The following is a 22,381-nucleotide window of genomic DNA, read 5'->3' on the forward strand; positions in this document are numbered from 1 at the left end:
TGCGAGCATACAATGTTTGAGCGGCCAGTATCTGCATCGGAAGTTATTACAACGTAGTACACGAGTTTAAAAAACAGCACAGCCACAGATAGGATGGGTCTGCAGATAAAACCACTAAAATTCGTTGTTGACTTGATCTCACATTGCTTAACGCATATCATTAACAATTGTGTTCCATGTGCGGTATTTCCTCGTAAAATGCAATGCGAAAAAGTTACAGCAATCTAGAAAAAAAAAGTGATTGGAATGATCTTACACACTACCATCCAATCTCTATTCTACCTGTCTTTTCAAAAGGTCTCGAAAAAATAATTTTCACGCGTTTCATTTCATTTACTGATCTCTACAATATGTTAACTGACTCGCAGTACGGCCTGAAGAAAGATAAATCTACAGAGCTGGCATAGCTCACCAAAAAAGAAATAATACTTGAAATGTTTGAAAGTCAGACCTTGATCCTTGGTATCTTTCTGGATTTCACAAAAGCATTCGATCATATTATTCACAGCATACTTGTGAAAAAAATTGGAGCTCTATGGCATTCGAGGGAAAGCTCTGTCACTCATTTCATCGTACCTACAGAATCAGTCGCAGTTTGGTATGATCAATGGTCACTCTTCTTTAATCAAATGAGGTAATTTAGGTGTTACACAGGGAAGCATCTTCGGTCCTTTTATCTTTGTTCTTTACATTAATGATATTGTTAACATTGATCATACCACCAAGTATATATTATACGCTGACGATACTCGCCTATTTTTTACCGGCTCGGATGCTGCATGCCTATCTTTTCGCGCAAATGAAACACTTCATCGCATTCATTTGTGATCTAGAAATAATGAATTAAAGCTAAAGATTAGTAAAACCAAAGGAGTTTTGTTTCATCAATGAAACAAATTCTGCAGAATACCGTGGCTACTGCTAAACAATTTAGAAATATAAGTTGTAGAAAGTTTTAAAATGCTTGGCGTGATAGTCCCCAACAATTTGTCCTAGGATGCTCACGTCAATTACTTAAAGAAAAAAAAAAGCTGTCCAATGTAATCGGTCTCATGCGTCGACATTGCTTTACGTTCCCTCTTTTTATTATTAATATTTCGTACAATGCTCTATTTTCTTCTACGCTAAACATTGGTGCGCTATTTTGGGGAACAACAACTAAAGAAAATATGAAGCAACTTCTTTCATTTCAGAAGCGTGCAATACGCCTTGTTTTTAAAGCGCTTCACTTGAGTCACACACAGGACATGTTTAACAAGCTTAACCCTTTACTGCACAATTTTTTGCTTCCTCAAAATATTATTCATGGAGTTATAGGGAAGCATAACAGTACCTGTACTCCCATGGAAACTTACTTTAGCGAATGTCTGGGGTTTCAATTTGCAGAAAAATGGTATGTTGCATATTTGCAACATTGTGCAAATAAAGAAGAAATTGAAAGTAAAAGATAGATTTAGTGCGATTCATACTCAGATGCTTATTGGCACGAGACAATCATTGGTGCACCTATGATTTAGTGGGGAACAAAGAGAAGCACTTGTACATGCTTGTGCAGCACAGGTGGTTCCCACATTTTGTGCAGTACGTCATGCAGATTCCCGTGCAGCCAGGAAACAATGCAGTGTTTTCGGGTTATTGTCAAAATGTAGAACATCGAAGCACAGACGTGAAGCTGTGCCCGTGACGACGTGACACGGCAACGTGCGGAGGCACAGCGTACTTTTGAAAAGAAAAAAGGAAATTCGACCAGAGAACATCTTGTCAACATATTGAATCGAAACGGATTTACACTCGTGGCTGTCGTGACTAATTGAATAGTCACTGCCTTCACTATCAGGATGAATTGCTGGGCCATAGCAGCGTTTCTGAGCCATTTCACTTTTCCGAAGAAAATAAACCATGTACACGTTGTTGCATTTGTTCAACATAGCAACGTTCTGTCGCCAGGAACAAACTATTCCGAAATGACAATGTTTTTTTGAACCTACAGAGTCAGAAGGATGTGGAGCATAGCGTGAGAATTTTTTTTACGCTTTGTCTTATGGAGAAATACATTTACGATTTGTAAAACTTACCTATATTACTGCTCGCGGGCGCGCCCAGCCTCCGCCACGTTTGTTTTGGTAGAAGAGGAGGAGGATTAGCATCAATTGCAGCACAAGGTAACGCGTTTTACAGACCAATGTTGCGGATATGCAACAACGTGTACAGGCAGCTACAAACTGACTTTGCTTCGGTTTTTAACGCCGTTCATCAGAATGTTGCGTAAATGCAACAAGGTGCAGTAAAGGGTTAAGCTTGTAAACGTACAATCTATGTATAATTTCAAACTACTTCGGCAACATAACCGGGAAACAAACAAGAAAAAAACCTTCTGAAATCACTGGTGCAGTGGCGAAAAAATTCCCCTGCATACAACACACGCTATCCCGAAACATGGAAAGTTTATAGATGCCGCACGACCTAAAAAAAGCACACATTACGGACCTTGTTAAATGGTTTGGACAAAAAAGGCACGGATATAGAATTGATCTCTTTAAATCAGCTACTCAACATATATGTGTGTAGCTCTTCATTGTTCCATATTTTGTTAAAACGCTACTTCTATTTTCTGTACTTCTTTTTTTCTCGTTTCTGATCCAGTGAATTTCTCACGATGTTTTTGTATATTCAAGAATGTTTCTTTACGTACATCTTTGCCTGTTTGCGTTGTTTTTGTATTTTCTGTAGTTTTTTTAATTTTCTGCCAATTGATTTTCTGCTCTACTTTTTCTATAGAATTGATGCCACTGTATGCCATGCATGAAGGTGCCTAAACCCAGTCAAGCCTTTTCAGTCTTTTTGTCCGTGCTTTAAACATCTGGCAAATGTTCAATAAAGCTGGATTCAATTGAATTGAAATCCAGCGGTTCAACAGGCTGACGTCGAAGAAAAAATGGCTGTGGCTTAGGTAAGGTTAAGCCCAGGATGCGAAGCATACTAGCCTTTATTTTAGTTGTTGAACCACTGTTTAGCCTGGTGAACTGCTGTTGCTTGGCTATATTTGGTTCGGCTAGACGAAGAAACAACTCATGCATTACTGCTTCGCCTTCAAGAGTGGAACGCGACAGCGTTCCCGTCGACCCGCCAAGGGGTGTAAGACAATGGGCTACAGGGCAGCGACTACGCGCCCCACATTGGACGCGGTGAGCGTCGAGCAAAGCAGCGTTCGGCGCGGCAACGAAATGTGCGCCTGAGCAAGAGACGCACGCCTTAGAAACAGCTCGTTTCTAAGGCAACACCGCATTCACTAGAGGCGCTTTTGTACCGCTTTGAAGCATCGTACTCGTGGCTCAGTGACTCTGCCTCTGGACACGGACGCGTTCGGACGCAAGATGTCGAGCTCTGCAAGAGCGGTTTCAGCGGCCGCGTCTGGCCGTGGTAACAGGTCTTCTGTCGCCCCACCGGGCTATCGGTATCTACTACCGACTTTGCCATCAGGCGAAACTATGAAGGAGTGTCTGTTCTTACATTGTGACGTTGCCGGGAGACCATACCGCCTCGAAGACTTCCGTGACCCGTTGCAAGAACTCGGTGTATTGAAAGACGTGACCGGTATTGGGCCCTTCCAAATGACGCATGTGTTGCTCATCAAGCTACGAACTCCAGAGGTGAAGGAAGTGCTGGTTAGAGCGGGAGGCCTGGAGGTAAAAGGGCGCTTTTGTGCCGTCATTGACCCAGTGCAACAAGACATCACACTCAAAGTGCACTGGGTTCCATTCCACGTTACCGGGGAAGCATTGAAGAAGGCTTTCGACCACTATGGCGAAGTGAAAGAAGTAAGACAAGAAGATTGGAAGGTGAGGGGCTTCGAGCAAGCTGAGTCTACCACGCGTATTGTGCGGATGACGCTCCGAGAAAACTTAACACCGGACGCTCTGCCCCATTTGTTCAAGATCTTTGGTGGCTCTGTGCTGGTTGTCGTTCCCGGGAGAGCTCCGATTTGCCTGCGGTGTCGACGCAAAGGACACATTAGAAGAGACTGCAGAGTGCCAAGGTGTTCTGAGTGCCGGGAATTCGGCCATGAAGCACATGATTGCGTACGTACGTATGCAAGAGTTACTGGCAGCACGCAACCCGACGACGAAGGTCTGGAATTGATGGAAGAAGAGGTAACGGAGAAACTGACAGCGTCCTCGGAAACGCCGGTTCAACAGGTGGCAAGTGTCGCAAAAAAGGTGGCAACGCCATCCGCGTCGACACAGGACGCCACAGCAGGAAGAAAGCAGAGAGAAAGAAGAAGGAATGAAGAAGAAAAGACACCGCCTGCGCCCGCAGAAACGGACCCCGGGTGTGACGCGTTTAACGTGGAGATGGACGCGGAGCCAGAGACGCCATATGAGACGCCGGATGAGTTGGCCACTGAGGAGCCAGCCGTGCCTTCCAAGAGGCACCGAAGCGATGCTCCAGAAGAGGAGACGCCAGCTGACAGTGTTCAGCGCCTGGAGCCGCAGCGGATGGTGGTCCGGTCGACCCGGGCCAAGAAAGGGAAGTCCGCCCCAGCACAACGGTCAGCGTCGCTCACCCGAGAAGGGCAGGCGACGCAGTGACCAACGCGACTGGTGTCGCGGGTGCCCGTTGAAGCTGTCGTGCCGACAGGGACGCTCAGTTTGTGAGGGTTGCTATTTGCTGGGGGCCTTACTGTTGTTTTGCTCTTGCTCTTTGAAATGGCTATGTCGTTAGCTCCATTGCGCGTGGGAACCCTCAACGTTAGAGGTTTTAGGGCGAGACGGCGGCAGCGTCAGCTCCGACGCGTAATGTTGGAAGAAGATTTAGATATATTGGCGATAGAAGAGACTAAAATAGAGAGTGAGAGTCAGACTGATAGTATGGTTGCACAGTTTAGTGACCGCTATACTGTATGCGTTAGTCATGCTGTTGGCACAACGGCCGGATGCTGTATGTTTATTAAGAAAGGTTTGGGTATAGCTGAGGAAACAGTTCTAAGTTGTCAGAGTGGACGATTCGTGTTGTGCAATTTTGTATATTGCAACATAAAATACCGAATATTATGTGTGTATGCACCAACGAAAGTGAATGACCGGCTAAGTTTCTTTCAAGAAATATCGCATTATCTGAATACAGACAGATGTTTGATAGTGTTAGGAGATTTCAATTGCGTTTTGAGCTCGGACGATCGTTCGAGTGATGGATACTGGGCTGATAAGAGCGTTGTCTTTCTGAGGGGGGACATTGGAAGAGCTCTGTTGGAAGACATTGCACATTACGCGAAAGGAGGCAATAATCGGCATTATACTCATTTTCAAGGCAATAGCCATGCAAGGTTAGACAGAGCTTATCTTTCGCAAGAAATCGCCACAATGTGCGATGACTACAAGGTGCTGAACATAACATTTAGCGACCATTGTTTAGTAGCCTTCACGATAGGGAAAAAGAGCACCGCAAAACCTGGAATGAAATGGGAAACATGGAAATTAAACGCGAAACTCTTAAAGGACGACCAATTTCTAGAAAGTGTACGCACAGAAATCGCCAAAGCAAATAATGACTGTGAAAAAGGATGGGGTGAGCGATGGTAGCGATTTAAAGAAGTCGTAAAAATGAATGCCATAGAGCGAGCAGTAGAAATACGTTTTAAAGAGCGCCAAGAGGAAAATAACTTTAAAAAAATGCTTCAGGAATTTGTGGATGCCGAAACTGCAGCGCCAGGCACCTTTATGGAAGAAATAAGGGAAATAAAGAATAAAATTGAGGCTATCGACACGGAAAAATACCGTGGCGCACTTATTCGCGCACGAATGGGAAAGATCTTGGCTGATGAAATGCCAACAAAGCGTGCATTGGGAACTGAGAAAAAGTATGCGAGGAGAAACGAAATAGTTGAGATTGAATACAAAGGGAAAATATCTAGAGATGCCGAAGAAATTAATTATGCGTTTACGGAATATTACAGGGAGCTCTTCAAGTGTAGAATACCGAGCAAGTCTGGGTACGAAAGCCATTTTCTAACCACTCTACCTAGGTTAGACGCCGAAGAAACAGATAGATTATCCGAAGATATCACACTAAAGGAGATCGAAACGGCCATTGAAGACCTTAACCCTGGAAAATCGCCAGGACCTGATGGCCTAACAGCAGTTTTTTACAAAGCCTTTTGCTCGAAGATAGCCATCTTATTAGAGCGTGTTTTTATGGAGGCGTATCAAAAAGGTCGTTTGCCACCGTCCTTTAAAAGGGCGTATACAGTCTTGATACCAAAAAGCGATGACGCAAATAAACTTAACAAAGTAACAGGCTACAGGCCAATTACGCTGACAAACGTAGATTATAAAGTTTTAATGAAGATATTTGCGCGGAGACTACAAGGGGTTGTTGGTGCTTTAGTAGGACCGCATCAGACCTGCGGGATAAGAGGGAGGTCTATATTTACTAATATCCATGTGGCTCGCAGCATTCTTGAAACATGTGATGCAGATTTTAGGAAAGTCGCTGTGTTACAAATTGATCTAGAAAAGGCGTTTGACAGAGTATGTCACAATCTCCTGTTTACAATTCTTGGCTATGTCGGTGTTGGATCACGGATAACAGAGGGAGTTAAAATGGCATACAGTAATTGTACAACTAACCTCATTGTCAACCATGAGCTAACTGAAAGGATTGAAGTGCGTTCCTCTGTTCGTCAGGGGTGCCCCCTGTCACCTCTTTTGTTCGCAATATATCTAGAGGCTCTCTGTAAAAGAATTATTGATAGTCCGGATGTGCGAGGATTCAGCCTAGAAGGATGTGAGGTACGTTTATTAGCTTACGCTGATGATGTTGTTGTTTTCTGTGACGATAAGGAGAGTGTTCGAGCTACCATGACAATTATGCGTGAGTTTTGTGACATGACGGACAGCAATATAAACCTGGATAAGTGTGTCGGCTTGTGGCACGGCCGGTGGCAAACAACGCCACGTGTTTTTGAAGGTATGCAGTGGAAGCTCACGCCTGGGATTTATCTTGGTGTACCATTAGGCACACATCGAGACACTAAAGACTTATGGAATGGCAAAGTGCAGGAATTAAAAGCTCAAACTGATAAGTGGGCTGGACGTGACCTCTCTATATTTGCACGTGCGGCTATCTGCAGAATCTTCTTGGTGAGCAAGCTGTGGTATCTCATGCAAGTCCTGAGTTGTTCCCGATTCAACCTCAAGAAATTCCATAGAGTATTTGCTGTTTTTGTGTGGCAGTCTGAATATGAAAGAACAAGCAGGAACAACTTGTTTCGCAAGTTGGGTCAGGGGGGCTTGTCATTACCAAATTTATACTTAAAGCAACTGATTTCTAGATTTTTGTTCTTACGAGACACGACAAATCCTTTCTTACGAACAGTTATTCAAGTCCGATTGAGCAATGCCTTACCTAACTTTGTTGTCTCGATGAGGGAGGGTGGGTGTTACGCAACGAGTAAATTTTTACGTGAGGTGGTCGTAGCATTTAGATTTTTACACCACCACTTTTCCATAGAATATTTGGCTACAGTCAGTCGTAAGCGGATAAGCTCGGAGTTAATAGATATTATGTTCCCAGAACCATTATATCGATTAATGTACCGCGAAGGCCAAGGGAAAGATGTCCTAAAACGTGTGAAGCGAATGATTGTACCAGGGGGAGTGAAAACGTTCTTTTTTAAACTACATACTAATACCTTGCCTGTAAAAACGTGGCTAGAAGAAAGAGGGGACTATTTACCATGGGGGACTAACTGTTTGATTTGCAAGAAACCAGAAACTATAGAACACGTTTTTCTGGACTGTTGGAGTGCGGTCTTCTTTTGGGATATTATGCAAAGAACTATTAAAAAAGAATTGCCTTTAACAGCTCATGGTATCCGTTACCTATCCACAGAGCAAAACAGTATACCTTATGACATGTTCTTTCTTCTTGGCCTTCACAGTATCTGGAGAAATCGCATGGCTGTAAGGAATTGTGATATAAATGTGAGAACAGTAAACTCGTATTTTGCTGAGAATATCAGTAAACTGCGGGAAGTTTTTCAGAAGTTAGCGTATGACGATGATCTGTTGTCATTGATTGATGCCCTTGCCAAAATGAAAGTTTTGTAATCTAAACCGCAAGCTTCAAGCGCAGCGGTGGGAAAGTGAATATTGTCAGATGGTGGGAGCAGTATGTATTAATGTATTTGTTGATTGTCTGGAAATAAAGAAAAAAAAAGTACTCGTGGCTCAGTGGTAGCGTCTCCGTCCCACACTCCGGAGACCCTGGTTCGATTCCCACCCAGCCCGTCTTGCAAGAGTTGAGCCAAAGCCACTTCTCCTCTGTCATGACGTCACGGTGTCACGTGGTTTCAAGGCGACACCGCCGCGCCTGAGGAGCTGGGTTGAGCTCGTAATATGCTTCGCATAAAACACAATGGTAGGCCCATCATGAAGTTCGCGCTGCCGTAGGAGAAACTGCAGCCCAGTACCCCGTGCTGCCCCGGAAATGCAAGCCAGTACAATGAACAACCGTTTTTCATTCGCCAACAACCATGTCTCTTTAATGACCCTCAAACGCTCAAAAAATGTAACCAAATCCTTCACTATAAAGGTTTGTGCAAGCTTCGCGTGCACAGCTGTTCCCGGTAGGGGAAGGGTTTTCTTGTTTTAACTATGTTTCATGTTCAGCAATTCTTTAGCTTATGCGGTGCCCTGCTTGCTTTACGTAACCTATTACCACATGTCAGCGGGATTCGATAAGAATCCCGACGCGGCATTATATGTATCGCTTGCTGTGTTTTCCGTCACAGCTTTCTTTATGTCCTGCGTGCATGAAACGCACGTCGGAAGACAGTCGCCGAACTTGCACGGAACAGAAAAACGAGGGGAATGGTACACCGGCTTGAAGCCCTCTTCCAATTGTGCGACATTCGTTGTACGTACGCAGTGGCGTAGCTATATGGAATGGCACATCAGGCACATGCAATGTGCCGTTTTCCTTCCGTCCGTCGCGTCAAAGAAAACGGCTGCTTATTGCCCAAAATGTATGATATGACTAGCTCATCTGAGAACCATTGCACGACAACAGCTATGTTAAAATATTTTTACGAGCGCGCTGTCGAAAGGCCGCAATCGTTTCTGCGTACGTGGTGAATATAGTCAACAAGTTTACGCTTCTGATATATATTGCAGTCTAGAAGTGCTTGGCAGGCCACAAGTAAAACATACAGCCATCCCTTGTTGGCTAAAATGATCAAAAACAGTGTTCACCATGTCCTATTAGAAGCCTACTTTATTGAGGAAACAGAAAACTGGTGCTTCAGTTATACTAGCGTACGCTATGGATGCGATGTTTCCTGTGGATGGATGCGAGGCGTCTTATCTGGGCCTTCCTGCCTTGTTGTTTCCCATGATATCATTCCCTGCATATATCAGTGCTTATTAAACAGCGATAAACTTAGTTGGTATAGTGTCCCTCTCTGCTGTGTGCGTCTGCTGTGTGCGTCTCTGCTGTGTGTGTGGGATCGAGGATGGAAGGGAGGGAAGAGGGCGACGTTGGGCTCCGGCAGCAACTGCGCGTTTCGCGACAGGGAGCAAGGGGAGCTGAAGATCACGGCTGAACCTGGCACGTTCAAGCGGTTAAAGCCGTGAGTAAACGTGTCGTTTTCCGTCGCGCGAAAGCTGTGGGGAGGGGATCAAGGCTGGAAGGGAGGAAAGAGGGCGACGTTGGGCTCCGGCAGCAACTGCGCGTTTCGCGACCGGGCGCAAGGGGAGCTGAAGATCACGGCTCAACCTGGCACGTTCAAGCGGTTAAAGCCGTGAGTAAACGTGTCGTTTTCCGTCGCGCGAAAGCCGTGAGGAGGGGATCGAGGATGGAAGGGAGGGAAGAGGGCGCGTTGGGCTCCGGCAGCAACTGCGCGTTTCGCGACAGGGAGCAAGGGGAGCTGAAGATCACGGCTGAACCTGGCACGTTCAAGCGGTTAAAGCCGTGAGTAAACGTGTCGTTTTCCGTCGCGCGAAAGCTGTGGGGAGGGGATCAAGGCTGGAAGGGAGGGAAGAGGGCGCGTTGGGCTCCGGCAGCAACTGCGCGTTTCGCGACCGGGCGCAAGGGGAGCTGAAGATCACGGCTCAGCCTGGCACGTTCAAGCGGAGAAAGCCGTGAGTAAACGTGTCGTTTTCCGTCGCGCGAAAGCTGTGGGGAGGGGATCAAGGCTGGAAGGGAGGGAAGAGGGCGCGTTGGGCTCCGGCAGCAACTGCGCGTTTCGCGACCGGGCGCAAGGGGAGCTGAAGATCACGGCTCAGCCTGGCACGTTCAAGCGGAGAAAGCCGTGAGTAAACGTGTCGTTTTCCGTCGCGCGAAAGCTGTGGGGAGGGGATCGAGATGGAAGGGAGGGAAGAGGGCGCGTTGGGCTCCGGCAGCAACTGCGCGTTTCGCGACCGGGCGCAAGGGGAGCTGAAGATCACGGCTCAACCTGGCACGTTCAAGCGGAGAAAGCCGTGAGTAAACGTGTCGTTTTCCGTCGCGCGAAAGCTGTGGGGAGGGGATCGAGATGGAAGGGAGGGAAGAGGGCGCGTTGGGCTCCGGCAGCAACTGCGCGTTTCGCGACCGGGCGCAAGGGGAGCTGAAGATCCCGGCTCAGCCTGGCACGTTCAAGCGGAGAAAGCCGTGAGTAAACGTGTCGTTTTCCGTCGCGCGAAAGCTGTGGGGAGGGGATCGAGGATGGAAGGGAGGGAAGAGGGCGCGTTGGGCTCCGGCAGCAACTGCGCGTTTCACGACCGGGAGCAAGGGGAGCTGAAGATCCCGGCTCAGCCTGGCACGTTCAAGCGGAGAAAGCCGTGAGTAAACGTGTCGTTTTCCGTCGCGCGAAAGCTGTGGGGAGGGGATCGAGATGGAAGGGAGGGAAGAGGGCGCGTTGGGCTCCGGCAGCAACTGCGCGTTTCGCGACCGGGCGCAAGGGGAGCTGAAGATCACGGCTCAACCTGGCACGTTCAAGCGGTTAAAGCCGTGAGTAAACGTGTCGTTTTCCGTCGCGCGAAAGCTGTGGGGAGGGGATCAAGGCTGGAAGGGAGGGAAGAGGGCGCGTTGGGCTCCGGCAGCAACTGCGCGTTTCGCGACCGGGCGCAAGGGGAGCTGAAGATCACGGCTCAGCCTGGCACGTTCAAGCGGAGAAAGCCGTGAGTAAACGTGTCGTTTTCCGTCGCGCGAAAGCCGTGAGGAGGGGATCGAGGATGGAAGGGAGGGAAGAGGGCGACGTTGGGCTCCGGCAGCAACTGCACGTTTCGCGACAGGGAGCAAGGGGAGCTGAAGATCACGGCTGAACCTGGCACGTTCAAGCGGTTAAAGCCGTGAGTAAACGTGTCGTTTTCCGTCGCGCGAAAGCTGTGGGGAGGGGATCAAGGCTGGAAGGGAGGGAAGAGGGCGCGTTGGGCTCCGGCAGCAACTGCGCGTTTCGCGACCGGGCGCAAGGGGAGCTGAAGATCACGGCTCAGCCTGGCACGTTCAAGCGGAGAAAGCCGTGAGTAAACGTGTCGTTTTCCGTCGCGCGAAAGCTGTGGGGAGGGGATCGAGATGGAAGGGAGGGAAGAGGGCGCGTTGGGCTCCGGCAGCAACTGCGCGTTTCGCGACCGGGCGCAAGGGGAGCTGAAGATCACGGCTCAACCTGGCACGTTCAAGCGGAGAAAGCCGTGAGTAAACGTGTCGTTTTCCGTCGCGCGAAAGCTGTGGGGAGGGGATCGAGATGGAAGGGAGGGAAGAGGGCGCGTTGGGCTCCGGCAGCAACTGCGCGTTTCGCGACCGGGCGCAAGGGGAGCTGAAGATCCCGGCTCAGCCTGGCACGTTCAAGCGGAGAAAGCCGTGAGTAAACGTGTCGTTTTCCGTCGCGCGAAAGCTGTGGGGAGGGGATCGAGGATGGAAGGGAGGGAAGAGGGCGCGTTGGGCTCCGGCAGCAACTGCGCGTTTCACGACCGGGAGCAAGGGGAGCTGAAGATCCCGGCTCAGCCTGGCACGTTCAAGCGGAGAAAGCCGTGAGTAAACGTGTCGTTTTCCGTCGCGCGAAAGCTGTGGGGAGGGGATCGAGATGGAAGGGAGGGAAGAGGGCGCGTTGGGCTCCGGCAGCAACTGCGCGTTTCGCGACCGGGCGCAAGGGGAGCTGAAGATCCCGGCTCAGCCTGGCACGTTCAAGCGGAGAAAGCCGTGAGTAAACGTGTCGTTTTCCGTCGCGCGATAGCTGTGGGGAGGGGATCGAGATGGAAGGGAGGGAAGAGGGCGCGTTGGGCTCCGGCAGCAACTGCGCGTTTCACGACCGGGAGCAAGGGGAGCTGAAGATCCCGGCTCAGCCTGGCACGTTCAAGCGGAGAAAGCCGTGAGTAAACGTGTCGTTTTCCGTCGCGCGAAGGCCGTGGGGAGGGGATCGAGGATGGAAGGGAGGGAAGAGGGCGACGTTGGGCTCCGGCAGCAACTGCGCGTTTCGCGACCGGGCGCAAGGGGAGCTGAAGATCACGGCTCAACCTGGCACGTTCAAGCGGAGAAAGCCGTGAGTAAACGTGTCGTTTTCCGTCGCGCGAAAGCTGTGGGGAGGGGATCGAGGCTGGAAGGGAGGGAAGAGGGCGCGTTGGGCTCCGGCAGCAACTGCGCGTTTCGCGACCGGGCGCAAGGGGAGCTGAAGATCCCGGCTCAGCCTGGCACGTTCAAGCGGAGAAAGCCGTGAGTAAACGTGTCGTTTCCGTCGCGCGAAAGCCGTGGGGAGGGGATCGAGATGGAAGGGAGGGAAGAGGGTGACGTTGGGCTCAGGCAGCAACTGCGCGTTTCACGACCGGGAGCAAGGGGTGCTGAAGATCCCGGCTCAGCCTGGCACGTTCAAGCGGAGAAAGCCGTGAGTAAACGTGTCGTTTTCCGTTGCGCGAAAGCCGTGGGGAGGGGATCGAGGCTGGAAGGGAGGGAGGAGGCCGACCTTGGCTCCGGCAGCAACTGCGCGTTTCGCGACCGGGCGCAAGGGGAGCTGGAGATCACGGCTCAACCTGGCACGTTCAAGCGGAGAAAGCCGTGACTAAACGTGTGGTTTTCCGTCGCGCGAAAGCCGTGGGGAGGGGATCGAGGATGGAAGGGAGGGAAAAGGGTGACGTTGGGCTCAGGCAGCAACTGCGCGTTTCACGACCGGGAGCAATGGGAGCTGAAGATCACGGCTCAACCTGGCACGTTCAAGCGGAGAAAGCCGTGAGTAAACGTGTCGTTTTCCGTCGCGCGAAAGCCGTGGGGAGGGGATCGAGGATGGAAGGGAGGGAAGAGGGCGCGTTGGGCTCCGGCAGCAACTGCGCGTTTCGCGACCGGGCGCAAGGGGAGCTGAAGATCACGGCTCAACCTGGCACGTTCAAGCGGAGAAAGCCGTGAGTAAACGTGTCGTTTTCCGTCGCGCGAAAGCCGTGGGGAGGGGATCGAGGATGGAAGGGAGGGAAGAGGGTGACGTTGGGCTCAGGCAGCAACTGCGCGTTTCACGACCGGGAGCAAGGGGAGCTGAAGATCACGGCTCAACCTGGCACGTTCAAGCGGAGAAAGCCGTGAGTAAACGTGTCGTTTTCCGTCGCGCGAAAGCCGTGGGGAGGGGATCGAGGATGGAAGGGAGGGAAGAGGGCGACGTTGGGCTCAGGCAGCAACTGCGCGTTTCACGACCGGGAGCAAGGGGAGGGAGCTGAAGATCACGGCTGAACCTGGCACCTTCAAGCGGAGAAAGCCGTGAGTAAACGTGTCGTTTTCCGTCGCGCGAAAGCCGTGGGAAGGGGATCGAGGATGGAAGGGAGGGAAGAGGGCGCATTGGGCTCCGGCAGCAACTGCGCGTTTCGCGACCGGGCGCAAGGGGAGCTGAAGATCAGGGCTGAATCTGGCACGTGCAAGCGGAGAAAGCCGTGACTAAACGTGTGGTTTTCCGTCGCGCGAAAGCCGTGGGGAGGGGATCGAGGCTGGAAGGCAGGGAGGAGGCCGACGTTGGCTCCGGCAGCAACTGCGCGTTTCGCGACCGGGCGCAAGGGGAGCTGAAGATCAGGGCTGAATCTGGCACGGGCAAGAGGAGAAAGCCGTGAGTAAACGTGTCGTTTTCCGTCACGCGAAATCCGGTGGGGGGGGGGGGGGAGGGCGGTCATGGACGGAGAAAGCCGTGAGTGAACGTGTCGTTTTCCGTCACGCGAAATCCGGTGGGGGGGGGGGAGGGCGGTCATGGACGGAGAAAGCCGTGAGTGAACGTGTCGTTTTCCGTCGCACGAAACCCGTTTGCGGTGGGGGGGGCAGTGATGGAAGGGAGGGAAGAGGGCGACGTTGGGCTCGGGCAGCAACTGCGCGTTGCGCGACCGGGCGCAAGGAGCGCTGAAGATCAGGGCTGAATCTGGCACGTGCAAGCGGAGAAAGCCGTGAGTGAACGTGTCGTTTTCCGTCACGCGAAATCCGGTGGGGGGGGGAGGGCGGTCATGGACGGAGAAAGCCGTGAGTGAACGTGTCGTTTTCCGTCGCACGAAACCCGTTTGGGGTGGGGGGGCAGTGATGGAAGGGAGGGAAGAGGGCGACGTTGGGCTCGGGCAGCAACTGCGCGTTTCACGACCGGGAGCAAGGGGAGCTGAAGATCCCGGCTCAGCCTGGCACGTTCAAGCGGAGAAAGCCGTGAGTAAACGTGTCGTTTTCCGTCGCGCGAAAGCCGTGGGGAGGGGATCGAGATGGAAGGGAGGGAAGAGGGTGACGTTGGGCTCAGGCAGCAACTGCGCGTTTCACGACCGGGAGCAAAGGGAGCTGAAGATCCCGGCTCAGCCTGGCACGTTCAAGCGGAGAAAGCCGTGAGTAAACGTGTCGTTTTCCGTCGCGCGAAAGCCGTGGGGAGGGGATCGAGGCTGGAAGGCAGGGAGGAGGCCGACGTTGGCTCCGGCAGCAACTGCGCGTTTTGCGACCGGGCGCAAGGGGAGCTGAAGATCACGGCTCAACCTGGCACGTTCAAGCGGAGAAAGCCGTGACTAAACGTGTGGTTTTCCGTCGCGCGAAAGCCGTTGGGAGGGGATCGAGGATGGAAGGGAGGGAAGAGGGTGACGTTGGGCTCAGGCAGCAACTGCGCGTTTCACGACCGGGAGCAAGGGGAGCTGAAGATCACGGCTCAACCTGGCACGTTCAAGCGGAGAAAGCCGTGAGTAAACGTGTCGTTTTCCGTCGCGCGAAAGCCGTGGGGAGGGGATCGAGGCTGGAAGGCAGGGAGGAGGCCGACGTTGGCTCCGGCAGCAACTGCGCGTTTCGCGACCGGGCGCAAGGGGAGCTGAAGATCACGGCTCAACCTGGCACGTTCAAGCGGAGAAAGCCGTGACTAAACGTGTGGTTTTCCGTCGCGCGAAAGCCGTGGGGAGGGGATCGAGATGGAAGGGAGGGAAGAGGGTGACGTTGGGCTCAGGCAGCAACTGCGCGTTTCACGACCGGGAGCAAGGGGAGCTGAAGATCACGGCTCAACCTGGCACGTTCAAGCGGAGAAAGCCGTGACTAAACGTGTGGTTTTCCGTCGCGCGAAAGCCGTGGGAAGGGGATCGAGGATGGAAGGGAGGGAAGAGGGCGCATTGGGCTCCGGCAGCAACTGCGCGTTTCGCGACCGGGCGCAAGGGGAGCTGAAGATCAGGGCTGAATCTGGCACGGGCAAGAGGAGAAAGCCGTGAGTAAACGTGTCGTTTTCCGTCACGCGAAATCCGGTGGGGGGGGGGGGGGGGGGAGGGCGGTCATGGACGGAGAAAGCCGTGAGTGAACGTGTCGTTTTCCGTCGCACGAAACCCGTTTGGGGTGGGGGGGGGCAGTGATGGAAGGGAGGGAAGAGGGCGACGTTGGGCTCGGGCAGCAACTGCGCGTTGCGCGACCGGGCGCAAGGAGCGCTGAAGATCAGGGCTGAATCTGGCACGTGCAAGCGGAGAAAGCCGTGAGTGAACGTGTCGTTTTCCGTTGCGCAAAATCCGCGGGGGAGGGGAGCGGTGATGGAAGGAAGGGAAGGGGGTGCAACGTTGGGCTCTGGCAGCAACTGCCGTTGCGCGACCGGGCGCAAGGGGAGCTGAAGATGAGGGCTGAATCTGGCACGGGCAAGCGGAGAAAGCGGTGAGTAAACGTGCCGTTTTCCGTCGCGCGAAAGCCGTGCGGGAGGGGAGCGGTGATGGAAGGAAGGGAATGGGGGTGCAACGTTGGGCTCTGGCAGCAATTGCGCGTTGCGCGACCGGGTGCAAGGGGAGCTGAAGATCACGGCTCTATCTGGCACGTGCAAAAGCGGTGAGTAAACGTGTCGTTTTCCGTCGCGCGAAAGCCGTGGGGAGGATGGAAGCAAGGAAGGCAGGGAGGGGGAGTGACGTTGGCCTCGGGCAGCGGAACATCACGGCGACGGCAAAAATGTGCGTGGAGTGTCCGTATATTCGCTATCGCAGTACTACATAGCTTCAAGAAAGCATCAAAAAATGTCGCCATAACACGTCACAAAACGTGACACCAAGAGAAGTAAGATTACTCAATCACTTTGACCTCATATGGCAGAATTGCGTGTTTTGTGGTTATGATGGTGTAGCCTTGTCTTGGTGTGACGTGTTGTGACGTGTTAGTCGAGATTACTCGATGACTTATTGTGGCTATATATTTAGTACAATCTGCCAATGAAACCAGTTAGAAGTCAGCGCTTTGTTTCTTCTCACTGGCTCAGCCTGTTTCTGCCTTTCCATGATGCGCTGTACCAGCTTTAGAATGTGATATCAACTCGCCCAACCTTTAACTCAAGTGCAAATGGCATCATCCTTTAAGATAGACCAGGTGACACGTACAATTGAATAACGCGTAGTAGCCGATGTGGGAATTCGTGTTTTTCTCGCTTATGCCGTCGAGCACCCAAGGTAAATGTGCCCGTGGTAGCAAAGATATCGTAGAAGCCCATGCGTTTATTGGCGGTTGATCAGCGGCTTTTGGCGCTTATCACAATCCATGAGAGGAGAAGACACTTCCTACGGAAGAAAAATAACGTGGGAGTGACGTCATTATTCTTTTGGGCGCTTTCTTTAACGCGATAGCTTTAAGAGGAAGCTTTAGCTCGGGTGCCCCAATCTAAATACATGTAAAAGGAGAATTGTTTTTTCTCGGCAACCACTGCAGCAAATTTGGCAAGGTTTGTAGCATTTAAAAGAAAAACTTAGAGTCTAGTGACTGTTGCTTTGCAATGTTTTATTTACGTCGTCAAGTTTTTCTTAAAACGTGCAAAAATCGAAAATCCTGAGAAAACAAAATTACCATGTTTACAACTCTAACTCAGCAATGAAACATGATATCACAATTATACGGATTGCATCTAATAGTACATATAAAGCGGTCAAAATTGATATGTTACACATTAATATGAAAAAAGTTAATGTGTAACTTCAGCTTTCGCAAAAACCTTGTACACAACGTAACCAATTCACGTTATATATAATATCAAATTTGTCCGCTTACTGGCGTTTTTCGCCTTAAATACGCTCAACGCAAGCACAATAGCAGCATGTTACGGTTCGCGCCCCTTCAAGACGGAGACGCGAACGCCAACATAAGAACGAGTTACAAGACTTGGCGCGCCAAACATATCCAAGCCAACAATATTGACACGTGTACTTATCTTTATCGGGCGACCACGTTTGGCCGCCTAACAAATGTTATCGTCCAGCGCAGGACGCGCCTGCATCTAAAAGAAGTTTCTGGAATGTTATCGATGGTTCCCTCCACTGTCTTTCACCGCAACTTGTGTAATCTTATTGCATGTATGCACGACGGGAATAGTGCAGAACTTTGTGGAAGGCACGCGGATCCCATCGGTTAATCTGGAACATCCCACGACTGATCTAGAAAAGCCGACGCGCTTGACCCGCTGATCAGATTTTCGACGATCGCCGACCGTGTTCGCCGCTATCGTTGTGCTATAAGTGTCGCCTGTTTTGTGGGCACAGGTTCGCCCAATAAAAGTTAGTTTTGTCTATCACAGTATTGCTACTGTGTTCTTAACGTCACCACCACGTGACATCTGGTGGAGGTGCTTTTGGTCCATGTACCAGACGCCCCCGACAAGCCGTGATCCAAGCCCGGAACGCAAAGACAACACCAACGCAGTCCCGGACCATCGAGCAAGCCGCCGTCTTCAGCAACTGCCCCCGGAGCACGGACTTTTGCCTGAGACGAACAGAAAGATTGCCACCAAGTTCACCCCAATGGCAGCCCCGGCATCGCCCATCGTACTACAGCAGCCCAGGGAGCCTCCAACGTTCCGTGGTTTTACTTTCGAGGACCCGGAAGGCTGGCTTGAGACGTACGAGAGAGTCGCTACGTTTAACAACTGGAACAGCGACGACAAACTGCGATATGTCTTCCTCGCATTGGAAGACGCGGCCAGGACGTGGTTCGAGAACCGAGAAGCCACCCTAACGACCCGGGAACTTTTCCGAAGCGGCTTCCTGCAGACATTCGCAAGCGTCGTACGCCGAGAACGAGCCCAAGCGCTATTGGAAACCCGGGTGCAGCTACCTAATGAGACGACCGCGATCTACACGGAAGAAATGAGCCGTCTCTTCTGCCACGCCGACCCCGAAATGCCCGAGGAGAAGAAAGTCCGCCTGCTGATGCGTGGCGTGAAGGAGGAACTTTTTGCTGGAATGGTACGACGCCCACTAAAGACCGTCGACGAGTTTCTTCACGAGGCCACCAGCATCGAGAAGACACTCGAGATGCGAAACCGGCAATTCGACCGCCGCACGACCTCGACAAGCTACGCCGGAGTTCAGTCACTGGCCGCCGACGACCTACGCGAGACTATCCGAGCTGTCGTGCGGGAGGAGCTACAAAAGCTGTTCCCATCATCACAGCCTCAAGTGGCTTCGATTGCCGACGCCGTGCGTGAGGAACTCCAACAACAACTTGGAGTAGCCCCTGAATCGCCGCAGCGTGAGCCGCAAGCGATGACCTACGCCGCCGTCGCACGCCGTCAAGGACCCCCTCCGTGACCGCGCCAGGGCCCTGTCACGCCACAGTTTCGTCGTCCACCGCCGCCGCCGCCAGCACGACCACCCGTCGCCCAGCGTACCTACGCGAGGAAGACGGACATCTGGAGTGCTCCTGACCACCGCCCGCTCTGCTACCACAGCGGAGAAGCGGGTCACGTCTACCGACGATGTCCGTACCGGGAGATGGGACTACGAGGTTTCGCCGTCAACGCGCCGCGTCCACAGCTTGGCGAGCGCCCACGTGACATCGCCGATTACCTCGCCGCTACTCAGTGGAGCTCTCGACGGCTCTCCCGTTCGCCATCACCAGGCCGCTACCTGTCGCCGCAGCGCCGACCATACACTGGCCCAGCCCGGGGCCGGTCAGCGAGCCCATATCCGGAAAACTAAAAACAGCAACCGATGGAGGTGCGGTTGCTGTTCGTCGAACTGACGAAGATCCTCCGCCGCCGACGAAGACGACGACGAAACGATCTCGACGACATAACAACGACACGCCGCCGTCCCGACGAAGTCAGGAAGGTAAGACCACACCGACGAACGACGACTTGACGACGCGACGTTCCAACTTCAGTTCAACACGACGCAGCCGTGATCCGACGCCACGACCTAACTGCAACGCCAGACAAAGAACCACCGACCTCGACGTGCTTCTCGACGGCCACGCAGTCACTGCCTTAGTCGACACAGGTGCTGATTACTCCGTCATGAGTGGACACATCGCCGCCCAGTTGAAGAAAGTTAAGACTACGTGGGAAGGCCCTCAAATTCGAACCGCTGGAGGACACCTCATCACGCCGTCTGGAGTCTGCACGGCAAGAATTACCGTTCATGACCGGACTTACCCTGCCACCTTCGTTATCCTCCAACAGTGTTCACGAGACGTCATTCTCGGCATGGACTTCCTGAACCAACACGGTGCAATCATCGACCTGAAGTCGAAGTCAATAACGCTGTCGGAAGATCAAGCGATACCGCCGAAGAGCCCTCGTAGTCACCACGCCTTGAGGGTGCTCGAAGATCAAGTGAACATCCCGCCTCGCTCCAGCATTGTCATTTCGGTCGGCCCCGAAACACCCGTTGACGTAGAAGGCGTCATCGAAGGCGATCAACGTCTACTGCTCGACCGTGAAATTTGCGTCGCAAGAGGGATCGCTCGACTGCACGGAGGAAACACGAAGGTGTTGCTGACAAACTTCAGCCAGGAGTTCAAGCACATCAACAAGGGCACGACGATCGCATACATCGAGGAATTTCAGGAAACCAGCGATGCGTTTGTCCTCTCGGATTCTGTTGCATCTACCCCGACGACCGTAGTTCCCGAGCCAGACTTCGACATAAATCCAAGTCTCCCCGTGATTAAGATTAAGATGATTAAGACTGCTTTTCGACGTCATCCAGGATTTGACAAACCCCAGTCGCAAAGCATCGCATAATAACCGAAGAGTGCGCTCGACCACTCCGCCAGAGCCCTTACCGAGTTTCCACGCGAGAACGCGAAGCTATAAGACACAAAGTCGACGAAATGCCACAGGTTCGCCCAATAAACGCTAGTTTTGTATTCCACCGTACTGCTTCTTTCTTCACCGTCACTACCACGTGACAATATCATCTTGTGCCAGTAAAGGCATATTTCTTCGGGGTCGGCGAGAGTCGTGCGATAGCCCGCCAGCATGTATCTGATGTCAATGATGCCATCGCAAACGCTACATTCTTTCCTAGTTTCTCTTGTGGGGTGAATTTTATTGATGAAATACGGAGTGGGGTACGTCCCGGTTTGCAGTAAACGTAGCGTGACTGCCTGAGCCCTGTTCAATTTTACGTGTGGCAGTGGGAATTGCCTACGCCCCAAGTAGTAATATTTAGGGATCTCGTTCAAGGTTAGTAAATGATCTTTATGCTCCCCGGAATGGTAGCAGGCGTCGGTTCCGTTCTGACCGGTACGGCAAGCAAGTCCTCGTGCCAGGTCGTTCCTCACCTCATTGAGGTTGAGCCGAGTCTCGTCCACTTGTCCCATATGTGCAGGAAACCATCGGATTTCAGTTCTGATAGTGTCGACCTTGTCGATAAGTTTAGCCGCAGTCCCAGCGACATAGCCTTTGTCAAAGCTCTTAATTGCTGCTTTCGAATCGCTATAGCTGAAAGGCCACTTACGGTTCCTGATGGCTAGAGCAATCGCGGCTTGCTCCGGCACTGTGGAATCCTTAGTGAAAATGATGACGGCGTGCCGTACCTCGTCCCGGCTGTCGACCACCACGGCTGTGTAGGCCTCTTTGCCTTTGACCCAGGCAGCGTCTACAAGGGCCGCCTGTTGTCCTAGCTGTTCAATTTCTTTCAACAAAGCTTTCGCTCTCGCTTTTCTGCTGCTAACATTGCGTTCCGGGTGCATATTTCTCGGGACGGGGGTGGTTCTGATTGCGCCTCTAAACTCCACGCTCAATTCTACCTCGGATTCATTCGGGTTCATCAATATATTGGGGTCAATCGCTACCGTTTTGAATATAAGCCTGCCCACTCGCGTTTTCGTCAGTCTTTCCTGCTGCGCCATCTGTTGCGCTTCCGCCATCTCTTCTATCGTATTGTGCACACCTAGGCTCATGACCTCTTTACGTTCGAGGTGCTGATGGGTATACCTAGGATCGCCTTGACTAACTTTCTGACCATAGGGTTGAGCTTCTTCAGCTCGGCCTGCTACATGGGCAAAGTATAACAAGGCGCACTTACCCTGTTGCGTCACCGTCAGCTGGCATAGAAGTCCAAAAACAAGTAAGGGGCCGACAGATACATGCCACACATACCTACGATACATGATTACAGAAACGGCGCCGAATAAAACAACACACGAAGAAGGGAAACACGAGGCAGCACGTAGGCGCACTAACAACTGAGTGTTTTATTTCTTGACATAGCAATATATAGCTGCTGTCAAAAAACAACAAGAACTAAACAGGGCAGTCATCTGCATCGCACAAGGAAGCGAAGATACAGAATAACATTTCAATAGTCACTCTCAAGATATGCCAGCTCCTTTGTCGAAAGCGAAACTGAGGCTTCACTGATACATTCAAGACCGCGCTTTTTTATCTCAAGCGCTTCCAATCTCTCCCTAGTGAGTTGATGGTCAGCTCTGTACAGAACACTGGTTCTATCGAAATCTGGGATGCACTTGTGCGCCTTACAATGCGCACTTATATGACCGGAGAGCTCGTTTTCCATCTTATACCTATGCTCATGTAATCTGTCATTCAGACATCTGCCCGTTTGGCCTACATATGTTGAACCGCACGACAAGGGGACCGAATAAACTACTTTCTGTACACATCTGACATGTTTCTGCCCATGTTTTTTTGCGCACACCTGTTTGTTTTCGCGATTTCCTGCCTTCACTTTGGCACACATCA

The 22,381-nt window shown here is 51.7% G+C and overlaps 1 long non-coding RNA gene across 1 annotated transcript in view; it reads right to left on the bottom strand.

The window, feature by feature from the left end:
* LOC135915578 (uncharacterized) overlaps positions 1–21,841 on the bottom strand; it is a 34,615-nt gene extending 12,774 nt beyond the window's left edge. Inside the window, exon 1 of the long non-coding RNA XR_011508221.1 lies at positions 21,705–21,841. This is a non-coding gene — a long non-coding RNA (uncharacterized lncRNA). The remainder of the gene's footprint in view (positions 1–21,704) is intronic.
* Between the last annotated feature and the right edge of the window lie 540 nt (positions 21,842–22,381).

The sequence above is a fragment of the Dermacentor albipictus genome, chromosome 9 (genome assembly GCF_038994185.2).
Source record: "Dermacentor albipictus isolate Rhodes 1998 colony chromosome 9, USDA_Dalb.pri_finalv2, whole genome shotgun sequence".
NCBI lineage: Eukaryota > Metazoa > Arthropoda > Arachnida > Ixodida > Ixodidae > Dermacentor > Dermacentor albipictus.